At 37.8% G+C, this 13,071-nt stretch overlaps 1 protein-coding gene across 45 annotated transcripts in view; it reads left to right on the forward strand.

Moving 5' to 3' along the window:
* Positions 1-13,071, forward strand: part of ZNF518A (zinc finger protein 518A) — a 92,197-nt gene that overhangs the window by 24,391 nt on the left and 54,735 nt on the right. For 24 of the 45 annotated variants that reach the window (XR_004482593.2, XR_004482586.2, XR_004482596.2 and 21 more), the window contains exons 1-2: positions 2,630-5,183; positions 11,398-11,486. The gene's annotated coding sequence lies outside the window, so the exon portion shown is untranslated. The other 21 variants (XR_004482592.2, XR_004482588.2, XM_033425653.2 and 18 more) reach the window with 20 other exon arrangements.

The raw sequence follows: 13,071 nt of genomic DNA on the forward strand, positions 1-13,071 counted from the left end.
TATATTATCCACTGAAAGAATTAAGAGACTTTACTATCTTTAATAAAAACAATAGAAATACCATATCCAAAGTCTTGATCATCTAGGAAGTCTGAGTTGAGAGGAAACTGGCAGGGATGCCTACCCTAAAAAATATCTTTCTCATCACCTATCACAGTGTCTGAAATCCCACCTTTGTAATTGCTGTGTTGAATCATGAAATCTTTTAGGTATCAAAAATCTCCCATCATAATTGTTACTCCATGAGGGGTCATGTCTTATCACTAGCACAGTTTCTGGCACATAAACAGTGTTCAAGAAAATGTCTGCTGAATAAATATTGAATAACAAATATTGCAGAGGCCATTGGGAAGGATGATACTTGAAGCTCATGTTCAACTAACACTTGTTTGATAAATTGAAGAGAGTAATCAACCTATAATTTCTTAACCAAGAAGTGTGAGCACTTTAAGCTAGATCACCCAGGCTCTTGGTATCTCTATTTTTCCAATTCTGGTTACACTTGATTATATTTTTGGAGGTAGGGAGTGTGGACTTGAGAGATCAGCAAAAAGGAGACAGCCATTTAAAGAGAATTGTTCTCCAAATTAATATCATTTAATTCTTTAATTATGGTGTAACAGTTATCATTTTTATAATGCTTATGATATACAAGCTACAACTGAAAGCGTGCTTACATTTTTGTAAATGCATATATAAGCTTGTTATAACTTTATTGTGGTATGATGTTATCTATGATTCGAAGGTGTGAATCCCTAGAGTGACATGTAATTTCCACTTATATGTTAACTATTTTTGTGAAGTATAGAATAATCCAGAATCCTTTCTTAAGCTATGTTTCAATATCCTCTTCTTTGTATTCTTTCTTGCTCTTTCTTTTAACCATCGTCTTTCCTTCCTTGTGTTTCATTCCCTTTTATATGTGCTAACCTTAATGTTCTAAAAAGAGGGCAAGAGAGTGGATGGAGGTTGTGTGATACAGATGGAGGAAGAAAAGAGGGAAGAGACAAGTTTGGGGCCGATATAAACGTACAATCTAATTCTTTCATAACATATGCAGGTTTGCAAGATTTTTTAGGTGAATGTATAATGCAAGGGTGAAGTTGTATGTACTGCAGAGAAAAGGGGTGAAATTTCTTAATGTGAAAAACAAAAATTACATCAAAACACAAAATAACTGTTCATGTTCCCAATTATCATCATCTTTTTTGCTATTAAAAAAAAATCCTACTTCTCTTTCCTCTGTGATGTATGTGCATGTCTGACTTGCATGGAAATAAAGACGGGAGAGAGGAGGAGGATGTTTAATGCAAAATAAAATCCATTTTGTAAACATGTTCTTCATTCCATATTGGCATTCCTTTAGGTGTTTATGTAAGATTTCTCCTTGTGTGTTTTATACAGGCATACGAGTACAAGATATATGAACACACCTAATGGGTACTACCCCTCATTTCCTTTTTTTGAACTATGTAGACCAGTAGACAGTGATAAGAAAATTCCTTAAAGACAGAGTGAGGATTCCACAGAGTACATTTTTATTAAAGGATGCAGAAAATCGTGTGTATGGTTACACATCAACATTTTCAAAAGCATACTCTAAGACAGTGAAAAATGTTTAACATTTTAAAAGTTTTTTTTTTCAATCACAAACGGCATATATACTTCCTAAGAACATATGGAACATAAAAAATAGAAGACAAAAATTCTATCTCACTGCCCCTTTTAATATTTTGGCATATCCCTCCCCTCCAGTCACGTTATTTTTTCATTAAAAAAAAAGTTGCCACCATAACAACCCCCACCCCCTCCCAAGGAAAGTAATTTATGTAAAAAAGTGAGGTCAATTAATAGATTTCATTTCAGAAATCCGCTAAAGGATAGAAGAGCCATACTGGCCCCTGGCGCAAACCTAATCATATTAATTGATCTCTTTGTCAGCCCTGTGTGTAGTGTTGGAAAAGATTCCTTTGATGGGGATGAGAGCCTCCCTTGTTGAACGATGGTTTTCAGATCAATTATTAAATATGTACATGTTTGGAGTTCAATATGTCTTCCAGCGCTGCTTGTGGCAGCTTCCTTCGTTGACATGGGCTGCAATGGCTGCTAAACCCTGCCATGTCAAAAGGAAGGAGTGGGGGAGACGCCATTTGCAAAGCCGGAAATGATTAAAATCTCAGGGTTGAGACCATTCCCAGTCAAGCAAGGGTTTGCCAAGAGCACAGTTCCTGCTTCTGATGTCTTCTCTGAAGAGCATAGAATGGAGGTGTGTCTCTCATTCCATTGAAAGTAGGCTCTCTCCAGCTGCTGCTGAGCCAAGGGGGGGAGCGAGCCACTGCCGTGTCAGGCACCCGTGAAGCGCGCTAAACGAGAGGTCAGCAGCGAGCCCAGCTCCGTGGCCTAGACTCACCAGGGTGGGGGGAGGACCCTGCCGGCCTCCGTCCTCTTCCGCTCGCCTCAGGTGCGGCACGAATCCCTCCGCCTCAGCGAGCGCTCCCGGTAGTGCTGCGATCGGCTTTTCGGCAATACCCGGATGGAAGCATAATGGCCGCCATCAGGGACTCGCAGGCAATGGGGACCACGACAGGTATTCCCCGTGAGCGGGGCCGCCCAGACCTGTTAGGATGCCGGGACTTATAGAGAGCCAGCCAGGGAGCAAAGGGCGAGTTTGTGGGGGCTGCAGGACCCCCCGAACCCTCTCAGGGTTCCGCCTCTCGTGATAGGAAGCGTCTGTTAAATAGTCCCGGCCATTCAGCGCTTCCGCCTAACTTGTCGCAAAGTTTTTCTAGAGAAGTCGGTCCTTTTTCTAGGCGCTCTTAGGCTGCCAGAGCTAACCTTCAGTCCTTTAGCCTGGGCTTGCTTTACGTCGAGGCTTTTTGCACTCCGCACTCTCCCACAGTCCAGGAACTGGAGCGGGAGCGCGGCACAGTGTGCCTCCGCGAGCCCGAGGGGCAGCCGAGCCCCGGAGGAAGGGGCGGATCGGGCGCGGTGTTTGGGACGGAGCGGGGCGCGCGGCGCTCGAAGCACCCACTCGGCGCGTACCGGGGCTGGTGGAGACTGCTTGGGCACCCCTCAGACCGCACCCCTCGAGCTGTAGGTTCGCAGGTCCACGGCACCCCGACTCGACGGCGTCCCCATTGTGGGTTCAGTCTGTGGTCTTTGGAGGTCTTTTTTTTGTTGTTGCAGATATGCTCAAGTCTCTGGCGCGCGCGCCCTCCTCCAGAGTTGGCCAAGGGCGCTCTTCCGTGCAGACCCCAACCACACCCAGTGGCAGATGGATTTCTTTGTAACTGGCTTTCTTACTTGTAGGGTCCATTTTGAGTCTGTTCTTAACATGATGTCCTTATTGTCAAGTAGTAGACAGTCTCTTCCTAGATGGCTATGGTAATTGAAAATATATAGGATGAATGTATGTAAGGTAAAATGTTATAGCTCTTAAGTAGACCAATGAAACAAATACGGTAGCTTTAACGTTCTGAATGCAAAAGTCCAGGTTCAGTTTTCTTTTTAGGTTTAAATTTGGGGGCGTTTAGTGTTTGTGAACAATTTTAGCGAAAACATTCGTTGGGTATGTTTGGATATCAAAACTTAAAAAAACACTAGAAAAGTAAAATAAGTCAATGTTTAAAGAATACATAATAGTGTTGAACTCTGAGCGGTTGTCATGATGATGAAACATACCACCAAACTGTACATCAGGGTGGAAATTTCGTTAACTTTGAACGTCTATGTGTTAGGCCTAGTTTACTGAAATGGTTGAATTGTTTTTCATGCAGGAAGGGATCTGATTTGAGTGTACTGTAAAGTTATTGTACTCAAGTTGAACAGATAGAAATCACTTAAATGGATTCTGTGAAGTACCCTAACATTTTTCAGAGTTTAACTGCAAGTCAATAGAAATGGGTTCATTATCTTTCAGCAAAACTGAATTTTCCTGAAATTCATTAAGACATTGCATTGTATTAACTTTTTTCAGGGTGTTAGCATTTCATGAGGACGGTAAGCATAGTAGACCATGTTGATTTTTGTTAAAATTCTCATAAATAAGATGAATCCTAGATCTAGAAAATTAACAAAAGGGTGGGGAGGGAGAAAAATGTAGGTATCTAACACCTGTTCTGCACATCCAAATATTTCCTTGTTGTTGCCACGAAAAGTAAGTACAAGTATCAATTCAAAACGTTTTATGTCTGTTATTTGGGAAGGATAAAAGGACAGCAACCACAGTGAATATCTACTTTGCACATTGATAATGTATGAACTTTTAAATGCTTGCGATTTTTATCATCACACTTCAGATCTTCTCCTATCCTGTCTGGTAATAGTGTAGTCTGTTGTGATCCCAAAGTTTTTATATCTTGAAACATTCCAGAGGGGATATATTTTAGCATAACTCTACAGTTTGACTTTAAAATATACTTTAAACATGCTCTTTTAATATACTTTTATTGTTTACTTTCCTGTTTATTTTTGTTAAGGCATTGTGTACTGTAGATCACCTAATACAGCTTTTTTTTTTTTTTTTTTAAAGATAAAAGACTTGGACCTTGCCCAGTTTCCTTCAGTTACTCTACTAAAAGTTTTTTGGCAAAGCACTATAAGCAAAAGAAAAGAGTTAAAGTTGGAAGTATTCTTAGTTATCTTATATCAGATGTGTAGGCTATGAGTATTTCGATTCTATATGGGGTATTGGCTTCACATGGTGAGCAGTTTTCATGGAACCATAGATATCAGAAGTGAGTATTAAGAGGTAGCATTATCATGGTAGGATATCTAGGTTGGAATCAGATCCAGATTCTAGTTCTAGCTTTGTGAATTTAGACAAGACTCATTTTCCTTATCATGTAATAAATGAAGATATTGAATTAGATTGATTCTAAGCTCCCTTCTAAGCTTTGAGTTTTGTGACTTGTAAATTGATGACATGTTATCACTGGGTGTCAATGATAGGTTATTTGTCTTAAGTGCAGAGAGATTTTTTTCTTCTAAATTTATACACATACATTGACTATGAAGCATAACTGAATCAAAAGTTTAAAAACATTTTACTGATAGTTTTTGCAGTCAAAGTTTTAAAATTTTGGTCTTCATTTCCAGATATCATCTCTTCTTTTGATCACTGCTCCTGATTGTGGCTTTGTCCAAGCATTAAATTGTGTGCCTTTTGTTCCTTGAAGAAAGAGGTATGGTGAAGATTGAAGTACTATAGTACATAGTCTATTAAGTAGTAAGTTAATATGTTTTAATATTGGGCAAAATGGAATAGTTACCTATATATGAATTTCCGTAAGTTATAGTTTTACTTTTGGCCTAAATAAAATACATGTGGGTTTTCATTTTAATGGAAGCAAAAAAAGTAGTTTTTTGTTTCATAGTTTATGTTTCAACATTGCATTAGAAATCTAAAGATGATTTTAACTGTATCATCCTTCTAAGTATAAAGATGACATTAAGGGCTCCTAGGTAATGGATGATGGAGATAAATATGGTAGGAAGATGTTTTGAAGCTGTATAAATGGCCAGAAGAGTGTTTCTGTTTTGCTCTAGTAAGTGCAAAGTAATGCACCTAAATAAAAATTATCTAATGTATATTTGTATTGTGATTAATGATATATGCATTGTGAGACAGAAAAGGGACTTAGGAATCACTATAGAAGTTATGACTGGTTTCCTGGAAACAGTCGTCTGAATATCCTGGTTTGGACAAAAAGAAGGAAAAATGCCTGCCAACAAATCCATGGTGTTATAATAAGGAAAACTTTGCACTCAGTGGAAAATACTTTACCCTTGTACAAAAACGTGGCATATTTATCCTTGAAACACAAGTGCCTCTTGCTGTTTGTGTTGGATAGATTTGGGGATATCACAGTATCATATAATTCCCCTCACCAAATGTATACCCATAAGTAGAACCCTAAGTTAGGAATAAGATTTTGTATGTAACTACTAAAATAATTTAAGTAGACTATACCAACTTAAATTATTACTTTAGTAATCGTAACCATGTTCTGTGAACTTTACTAGCAGATGGATTTTTTTTTTTCAGGCCATTTTTCACAAAGGTACAAATTATTTTATTAAAAGTTAAGATAATATAACAACTACAGTAAGAGAGCAACAAAGCTAAGTTGAGATACCAGGTTATCATTTATGTTCATTTACATGTGTCATTTCTTCGTATATAACATTTGTTTGATCTCTTACCGTGAGATTCACATGGGTACTGTGTTGCTCCTTAACAGAGAAAGTAAATGCTGAGTGCTAAGAGTTTTCTTTGCTAAGTTTGAGCCAAACTACTCAAAAAAAGTAACATGGTGAACAATGAAAGCTTCACGTGTAATGAAGTAAATAAGAGACTGCTGTATGGTAACAGATCAAAATGATTTGGATTATCTGAGCTTAAAAATTATAATCAAAATCTGACTAAAATTTTAAAATCATGATTGGTGTGACTGCATGAAACCAGTGTCAGAATATTGGAATGCAGGTGCATGACTTGAAGCTTAGGAAAATTAAGTGGGTTTCATGTGGGTCTCATTTCAAAAAGTGGTAATAGCTGAAAACAAATATTGGCTTTATAGGAAGTCAAATAATTTCAAAATATGGTAAAGTCATCACCAATTCCTAATTAAAATTGAGTTGTTGGAGGTTGTGGCTGGTAGAAGACGTATATATATGTGTGTATGCGTATTGTTTTCGTCAACCCAGTATCTCTTCGTTTGGGGAACCATCCTTCCCCTGTTATGAGTGGTTGGTGTCTTGTCTTATGAGTCAGTGTTATAACGCAAGCCCAGTCATCCCTGTTGCAACAGTGATTGCCCATTACTCAAGCAGAGCCAATCAGAATCCTTTGAAATTGATATATGAATGCTGGGAGAAAGATGCTCCCTTTTCTCTAATGTTGTTAATCTGGGAGGATGCTAGTGACATTCTTTCCTATGTGTATGAGAACCGCATTTGTAGTAGGTGAAAGTGAAGCCATATAGATGGGAGATAGATGGAGATAGAGTACCACTTTTAGTCCCAGGAGCCACGGTATGAGGTATCTATGGGGTTTTTTTGATTCTGTCTGCTACCCTGGTGTCCTTTCCAGTCCCTTGGCCCAAAATTCTGCATATAAATTAGTTTGAATTGGATTGTAGCAGAAAACCTCCTGATGAATATATGGCCTTTATGAATTTAAGATCTATAGCTTCAAGTTGATCATTCACGTCCATACATAATTTGCCCTTTCCCTCTGCCTTATAAAAGATACCTTTTATTCATGCATGCATGCATGCATTCATTCATTATACATGTATTTAGTCCTTCATTCAATCTACAAATATTTATCGGATACATAGTAGTGTGTACAAGTATGTGCACCTGCCTGGGTAGTCAAGGTTTGTACATACTTGGCTGAGTGGATGGTGGACTTTTTCTAATACAGCACATTTTTATATACTTAGGTTACACAGATCAACAAGCGTGTGTTGAGAATAATCTGTGGTGTACTTAGCTTTTTAGTAATATATAAGAATAAGAGGAGCTCTTTGCTTTCAAAGTGCTTATAGTTTAGTTAAGTAATCCAGATTAATATACATGGAACATAATACAAATGGCTAAAAAGGTTAAATGAACGCACAGTCATATGGGTTATAAGTCTGAGTTCTGATAGGGAGGAAATTAGTGAGGGCTGGCCCAGTCTAGAAAGGTTTCTTGAAAGGAGATATAACTTCAAATGGATTTTGACTTATGAATTGGGTTTTGATAGGCATAAAGAATAATTGAAGAATGGATGGAGTTGAAAATGATTAAGTGCTCATCCAAGATTGGGAGGAGACTGGTTTGACAATAACAATTTGTATTTTGGGGGAATGAGAGGTAATGGGAAATAAGGTTGGCTGTTTTAGGTAAATCTATGTGTGAGGTATTTGGAAAGCCAGGCAGAAATTTTGCTTCTTTCTAGTAAGGTGGAGCTTTCTTTGAGTAAAATGTTTGTATTTCTTTCAGTGTGATACCATTTTTGTGATGCTAAGATATAAAATAAGTGTATTCAAGTGGTGTATATTTATTTGTCATGGAAAAGATCTTGTTGCTAATAACCATCCACCTTGAAAATTAAAAAAAAAAAAGTAATTAACCTGCGATGCTGTTCTGTGTTTTATATGTAGTTAATTTCTTCTTACCTCCTTCTTTTTGAGAGCTCCCTTAGTACAGTGGCGAAACCATACCTCCTCTGTAGAGATAAAGCCAGTTCAAAACTAATATAGCAATAGTTATAAAAACATTTGAAAAGAGATAAGGAGTGAAATTAAAGTAATGTTTGATTACTCATAGAATATTTGTTTAGAGCTCCAGGTATTAGGAATGATGTATAGGTTAATGTGTCATTCTCACTAAATGCTGTTGTTTCCTAGGTCTTTGTTTATCTTCTTTCTTCTTTGTTTATCTTCTTCTTTTTTTCTTCTTTCTTCTTTGTTTCTTCTTTTCTATCTGGTCCTCAGCTCAAAGAGTTAACAGAGATTCCAATATCCCAGGGTTGGCAAACTTTTGCTATAAATGGCCAGGTAGTATATATTTTAGGCTTTGTGGACATATGGTTTCTATTGTACCTATCAGCTGCTGTGTAACACCAAAGCAGCCATAAACAATATGTAAATGAATGAATGTGGCTGTGTTCCAATGAAACTTAATTTACAAAAATAGGCAGCAGGCCAGAATTGGCTGTTGGCTGTAGTTTGCCAACCCCTATCGTAGACTTAAATGAGGCATTTCTCTCCACAACCTCTCACAATAACATCTACCCACCTGCTGATGTCCTTTTCTTTCTCTCCAGTAACTACAGGTGAATTATCTTTGTTCTTTTCTAAGTTCAACTCTTCCACTTGTTCACTAGATTGCATCTCTTCTCACTTACTAAAGGACATTGCCTGCATTTCTTTTCTTTCTCTCTTCCATCACTAATTTTAACATTTTTATTGGATCATTTTTATGAGCATACAATCATACTATAATTTCTTTACCTTTAAAAAACAAACAAATCAAAAAACTCCAACTCCTCTATTTCTTGGTCCTTTGTAGTAAAATTCCTTGAAACAGTTGTCTGTATTACACCTCTATGTCTCTTCCCATTTTCTCTTAAATTCATGTTTGTGAGCCACTGAAACCATTCTAATCAGTGTCACCAGCACTCTTGACATTAAGTCCAGGGGTCATTTCTCAGTCTTCATCTTATTTGACAGAGTTGATCATTATGATTCTGGAACCACTTTCTTCACTTTGCTTTGAGGGTACCACTCTCCTAATTTACCTTCATTCTCACTGCTCATTCCTTTCAGCCACACCAGCTCTTCTCTTCTTTATCCTCTAAATGTTGGGGTATCTTAAGGCTCACGCCTTGGACTTCTCTCTTTTTTTACTTACCCCTTTCATTCAGTTCTATATACAAAAATACATACACACATATATACACAGACTAATAACTCCCCAAATTTTATCTTAACACCTAGACCTCTGTATTTTGTATTCGGTTACACATTCCATGTTTCCATTTGGATGTCAACTGGATATCTCCAATTCTACATGACCAAAACCAAATTCTTGATATCCTTTCCAAACCTACTACTCCCACACTATCTTTTCTTAGTAAAGAGCAACGCATTTCTTCCAGTTGGTGAGGTCAGAACTTTCAGAGTTATCCTTGATGTGTTTCTTTCTCTCATAGACCAAATTTAGTCTGTCAGCAAATCCTATAGGCTCTATCTTTAAAATATATTCAAAGTCTGACCATGCATTATTGTCTCTACCAAGCCACCATCTCTTACCTGGGTAATTGTCGTATAATAGGCTCCAAAGTGGTCTCCTTGCTTCCATTTTTACCTCCCTCTCAAATACTGGGTTCTTAACATAGCAGCCAAAGTGATCTTTTCAAAAAACGATTCAGCTCATGTTATTTCTCTACCCGAAATGCTCCAGCAGCTCTCCTCATTACTTCTTTGATTTCATCTTCTCCGGCTGCTTTCCCTCTGGTGCTTTCTGTTCCCATCATACTGACCAACTTCTTGCTGTTCACCGGACATGTTAGGCACACTCCACACTCAGGGTGTTGGCACTTACTCTTTCTTTTCTTTTCTTGGAATGCTGCTTGTCTGCCTCAGCTCCTTAAGATCTTAGCTCAAAACAGACCATTTCAAGTGAGGTCTCCCTGACTTTGTATTTAAAATTAGAACTCTGGTTCTGCCTTTCCTTCTCTACTTTGTTTTTCTCCACAGCATTTGTCACCTTTGACTATATTATATAATTTACTTATGTTGATATTATCTAAATAACCAGTAGAGTGTTAGCTCCATGAGGGGAGGGATTTTTGTCTGTTTCATTCACTGCTGTATTCCCAAGGTTTAGAACAAAGGCCGGCACATATTTGGTGCTAGCTACAAGGCCACCACTGTGCCAGATGCTGGTGGTATAGCAAAGAACGTGACAGGTGTGGTCCATGTGTTTATGTGCTTTTATTCCAGTGGTAGAGACAGATAGAAAATAAATTGACAAATAAATAAAATATTGCCAGAGGGGAAAATGTTATAGAAAAAGAAATACAAGGGGATTTCTTGTATTTCTTTTAATTGAGGAGGGAATGGCTTATAGGTTGGGGAAAGCCTCTCTGAGATGGTGACATTTGAGCTGCCTAAAAGATAAGAAGGATCTAACCATTTGAGGAATGGGAGAGAGAATATTTCAAGCAGGGAGTAGCAGGTGCAAAGGCCTGAGATAAGAAAGATAGGAAGGGAGTATCGAGGAACTGAGAGTCTATATATGGTAGCTTACTGGAGTATATTTACAGATGGGAAGAGTGGCATGAGATGAAGTTGAAGAGTGAAGTCCAGGACCAGATGTCACTGTTTCTTGCAGGCCTTGGCCAAGAGATTAAATTTTGCTTGCTAAGTGCTTTGGGAAGCCCCTGAGGAGTTCTAAGCAGAGAATACTGTAACCTGTTTTATATTAAGAAGATCACTTTTGCTTCTGTGTGGAGAATGGATTCAGAGAAGGGTTGGTGGGCAGGGGGGAAGCATGAATGCCAGTTAGGAAGACTATTATTTTAATCCAAGTTAGAGATGACAGTGGACTCAGATGATGCCAGTGGGGATGGAGAGACGAAAATAAAAGAATAAATGAATTAAGAATTTGTTAGGTCCCTGTGTGCCCAGTCTTCTTGGTTTTTGTGAGGGATAAATGAGAAATACGAAATAGAACTTATTTTTAAGATGCTTGTAAGTTATCTTGGGAGGTAAAACTTAAAAATGAAATGATGTATCGATAAAAGTGTAATAAAGTGATGCGCAATGGCTATCCTTGAAATGAATATTCAGAGAAGGGGGGAAATCAGTGTGTATTGCAGAATGTTTCATGTCCCTACAGGAAGTAGAATTAGAAAAGAAGTTTGACCAGAATTGAATTAAGAGAAAGAGGGATGACAAGCCTGGTGAAAGGAAACAGTATGAACAAAGGTAAATATAGGTGTATATATTGGGGAGCAGAAAGCATCTTATGTGTTGGGCTGTGTGTGTGTGTACAGTGAGCAGTTATAGTTTCAGAGAGTAAAAAGAAGATTCATCTGAGTCAGGAACTGCTTCTGTATTTTAATTTTTATTTTAAACTCCTTCATAATTGTATACCAGTGTCACAAATCTACCTGAATGGTATGTGGCTTACATGTACACTAGCATTTTGAATATTTCTATATCTGTACTTGAGCACATTTGCATACTTAACTTTTTATTTCTCTTTTTTGTGGTAAGTTAGGTCATTAGACCACAATGATTTGAAGGGAGCTGACTTTCAATATAAATTTCTACAATATTTATTTTTCACTTGTTTAAAATAAGATAGGTGTCAGCTTCTGGGGTAAACTTTTTAAAAACTTAAAACAGCTACAAAAAGAGTAAGCCCAAAATGTTCCAAGTCATGAAAAGATAATAGTTTATTTTGAGGACATTAAAATAGGTTCTGTTAGTTTCTACTAACACAACATTGTAAAACAACTATACCCCAATTAAAAAATAAAATAAAATAGGTTCTGCTTTGAAAATAAGAGTTTTAGTATTTTGTGTATTCTAGGTTCCTTTTAGGCAGAACTTTATGTTTTTCAGCAAGCTCTTCCTGCTGCATGCTGCTTTGTTCTGTCTCCAATTGTATGTTTATATGATTGTTTTGCATTCAGTTATCTCTGCAGAGAAAAATTCAATAACTCAAGGAATGCAGTAGTTATAAAAAATAATGACTAATCAGTTTTCTTAACTGTGTATGGACAATTAATGTGACAAGTTAGGTTACAGAGGTACATGCTGAGTCACAAATAGGGCTAAACTAAGAGTTTTTTTAGTTCTTTGTTTAATGTTTGAGCAACTAGAACGTTGTGAGTTAGCACATAGATTCTTTTTATACCTTTTCACTAAAGCTGAACACTGTAGAATGTTTTTGCTTTTTAAAGCAAAACAAAACTCCGTTGTAGAAAGCAAAAAAAACTCTCCAGGAATGGCACTTTTTGATTCACTCTAAGTCTCTATCCTTGGCATTTTATTCTGGGAATCATCTTTTAAAAACTTTCTCTGTACCTACTGTGTGATTCCTAACATATGCTAACACTGCCAGTTCTCTGGTTCCTCACTTTTTTGTTTGGATTGTCACTTAGTCCTCTTAGTTTTCTCACTTCTATTTTTACTCTCTTTCTCCAATATATCTTGCTGTCTAGTAGCATTCTAATACTATTTCTAAAGTACTGCTTTCATAACTCTCTGCTCATAAAGTAATATGGATGGCTCCTTGTTACCTTTCATTTCAAGTTCAAATTTGTCCTTTGTAGTCTTCTTTTTTTTTTTTTTTTTGCGGTACGCGGGCCTCTCACTGTTGTGGCCTCTCCCGTTGCAGAGCACAGGCTCCGGATGCGCAGGCTCAGCGGCCATGGCTCACGGGCCCAGCCGCTCCGCGGCATGTGGGATCTTCCAGGACCGGGGCACGAAGCTGCGTCCCCTGCATCGGCAGGCGGACTCTCAACCACTGCGCCACTAGGGAAGCCCGCCTCTGTAGTCTTCT

The sequence above is a fragment of the Orcinus orca genome, chromosome 14 (genome assembly GCF_937001465.1).
Source record: "Orcinus orca chromosome 14, mOrcOrc1.1, whole genome shotgun sequence".
NCBI lineage: Eukaryota > Metazoa > Chordata > Mammalia > Artiodactyla > Delphinidae > Orcinus > Orcinus orca.